At 19.4% G+C, this 3,369-nt stretch overlaps 1 long non-coding RNA gene across 1 annotated transcript; it reads left to right on the top strand.

The window, feature by feature from the left end:
* Positions 1 to 1,216: 1,216 nt before the first annotated feature.
* Positions 1,217 to 2,010, top strand: LOC113224580. Its single transcript, XR_003309283.1, has 2 exons — positions 1,217 to 1,338; positions 1,647 to 2,010. It is a non-coding gene; the product is annotated as an uncharacterized LOC113224580 (long non-coding RNA).
* The last annotated feature ends 1,359 nt before the right edge of the window (positions 2,011 to 3,369 follow it).

The raw sequence follows: 3,369 nt of genomic DNA on the forward strand, positions 1-3,369 counted from the left end.
AAAAAACAAGTTTACGTTCGTCCTATTGTAACCCTTTAACCCTTATGGAACCGTTTATAATATTTTACAAAGTAGAACAACGTTTAACATCGGAACTTATAATATTTGCATTGGCTGGTTGTGTACTACAAATAGATACTAGTACAGATAAATTTACAATTGATCAAGCATTATTAAATATATCTGATAGGTATGGGAAACATAAAATGGACTCAATGATAAGAAGAATTAATCAACGTATAAGAGATTTTGTGAGAGCTGATATAGACATAGAGGATATGTATAAACTTTGCAAATATGAATTTAATATAATAAAAGAAATATTAGAAGAAAATAAAATAAACTGGATATCAAATCAAGAAGAATTAAACCAATGTTTTAATATGACTAATAAAAAAATTTCGGCTATATCTAAGATTAAAGAACTATTGGACGATGCGAGTGTTTATCACATGGCGTTGAGAATTACTCAATTTATAACTGATGTCAAAATGAAAAATTCCAGTGATTATGGCATTTTAGTGAACTAAAAAATAGAAAGTTGACCAATAAATGGAGGATATATAGAAACATACTAAGAAAAAAATGTTTAACTAAAGTAATAATAAAATATAATCATGCGTTAGCTGATAAACAATACATAATATAAAACAACAAAAATACGAGAAAAAAAAAAAAAAAGAAAATTATAAGTTAAATGTAACAACTAGAATATGTATATATATACTCTATTGCCATTAATTGTTTTAATATATATGTATTTTAAAATGTCGTATAGTGTTATTTCGTACATGCTTTTTTTATTCATTTATAAAAAGTAAATTTAACTATTTTTATTAAATGATTTTTTAGTAAACATAAACATTTTTGGAAAGCTTACTTTTTTATATAAAAGCGTTATTAAATTTTAATTTATTATATGTAAATGATTTTAAAATGGTATTGTTTTATTTTTTTTTTTTTTTTATACCCAAGATTTCATTATGATCCATTTTATTAATAATTTTAAAAAAAATAATTAACACACGGATACATATAAATCATTAATAATGTTAAAATTGTATAGATGTATTGTACATTTTTAAATTAATTTTTTTTTATATATTTTTTTTTTTTAATTTTATAGAAGTTAAGTGTTTAACATAATAAATAATATTATAAAAATATATCATTGTTAAGTACATATATATATATATATATATATATATATATATATATATATATATATTTAGATAATTTTAAATTTTAGAATGTTATATTTTTTTTTATAAATTATAACATGCATTAAATTCAGAATTTTTATGTATATCGTTCTACTATATGTTGAATAGGTGAAAGGTAAAATATTTTTGTTTTTTGTTAAATTATTCTTTTATATTTAAAACGTTTAGGTGTACTTATTTTTTCTTTTATTTTTAAACAAATACAAACTTGTTACTAATTATATAAAAAATAAATTAATATTTAATTTCAATTTATTAATTAAAAAAACGAAAAAAAATATGCTTATCAATTTTAAAAAATCATGTCACTTTTATTTACCTAACAACAATGAAAGTAATAAATTTGTTCGTTTTTAATGTTTTACTTTTTACACCTTGGATTTTTATGTTCATAAACAATTATCCTTTTATATTTTTATATAGGAACAAAAACAGAAAGAGAAATTTGGCAGAGGTGTATGAAAATTCTGAATTAAAAGCGTTGGAAAACGAAAGTAACAGTTTGGAAAAGGTAGAGAGCGAAAGCCAAAATTTGGAAATAGTGGTGAACGAAAGTAAAAATTTAAAAAAGGAAGTTAGAAGAAAAAAAACAAGTTGCTATTCGTGCTATGGTAAATTTTGTAAACGTTGTACCCTTATGGAACCGTTTATAACCTTTTACGAAACAGAACAAAATATAACATTGGAACTTATAATATATACATTGGCTGGTTGTACATTGCAATTAAATTTTAATATAATAAAAAATTTAATTGATAAAAAAATACCATATAAAGCAAAAACATATGGGGAACATAAAATTAAATCAATGACAAGAAGAATAAATCAACGTATGAAGGATTTTGATGAAGCTGGGATCGACAAAGAGGATATGGATGACATTTGTAAGTATGAATTTTTTATAATAAACGAAATATTACAAGAAAATAAAATAGTTTCAATATTAAATGAAGGAGAATTTATGTTTTTTTTATAATATGGTTAAAGAAAAAATTTTGGCTGTGTCTATGATTACAGAACTATTGAGTGTTAACGGTGTTTATCACATGGTATTGAGGATTACACAATTTATAACTGATGTCTTTATTGAAGATTCCCGTCCATATAGCATTTTAGTAAAATAAAAAATGGGAAATTGAATAATTAATTGAGACTATATAAAAGTATATATATAAAAAAAAAAAAAAAAAATGTTTAACTAAAGTAGGAATAAAATATGATCGTAAATTAACTAATAAACAATAAAAAATAAACAATAAACCATAAACAATATATAATATGAAACAATAGAAATGCTAGAAAAGAAAGAAAGTTATAAGTTAAAAGCACATTTATTTGTTTTATAAATACCTGATTGACGTTAATTGTTTTAATATATATATATATATATGTATTTTAAAAAATCGTATAGTGATATTTAGTACATGTTTTATTCCTTTATGAAAAGTAAATTTAACTATTTTGTTTAATTAATTTTTTAGTAAACATAAACATTTTTGGAAAGCTTACTTTTTTATATAAAAGCGTTATTAAATTTTAATTTACCATATATAAGTAATTTTATAAAGTGGTCCTATTTAAATGGTATAATTTTATTTTATTTTTTTTTTTTTTTATGCCTAAATTTCTATGATCTATTGTATTAATATATTAAAAAAAAATAATTAACATATAATAAGTATAATTATTTATTTTTTTAAAATTGTATAGTCACAAACATGCATATTGAAATTGTTTTTTTTTTTTTTTTTTTTTTTTTTAATTTTATAGAAGTTAAACGTTTATCAAAATAAATAATATTATAAAAATGTATCATTGTTATGTACATATATATATTTTTAGATCATTTTAAATTTAAGCATGTTATATATGTTTTTGTAGATTACAATAACATGCATTAGATTTAGGATGTTTATATATATAGTTGTACTATATGTTGAATAGATAAAAGGTGTAAATATTATTATTTTTTTTTAAATTATGTTTTTATATTTAAAACGTTTAAATAATTATTTATTTATTTTTTTTTTTTAACAAATACAAGATTGTTATTACTTAAATTACTTATATGAAAGTATAAATATTTAATTTATTAATTAAAAAAAAAAAAAAATATATATATTTTTATTATTTTTAAAAAATCATG

The sequence above is a fragment of the Piliocolobus tephrosceles genome, unplaced genomic scaffold, assembly GCF_002776525.5.
Source record: "Piliocolobus tephrosceles isolate RC106 unplaced genomic scaffold, ASM277652v3 unscaffolded_45358, whole genome shotgun sequence".
In the NCBI taxonomy this organism is placed as follows: Eukaryota; Metazoa; Chordata; class Mammalia; order Primates; family Cercopithecidae; genus Piliocolobus; species Piliocolobus tephrosceles.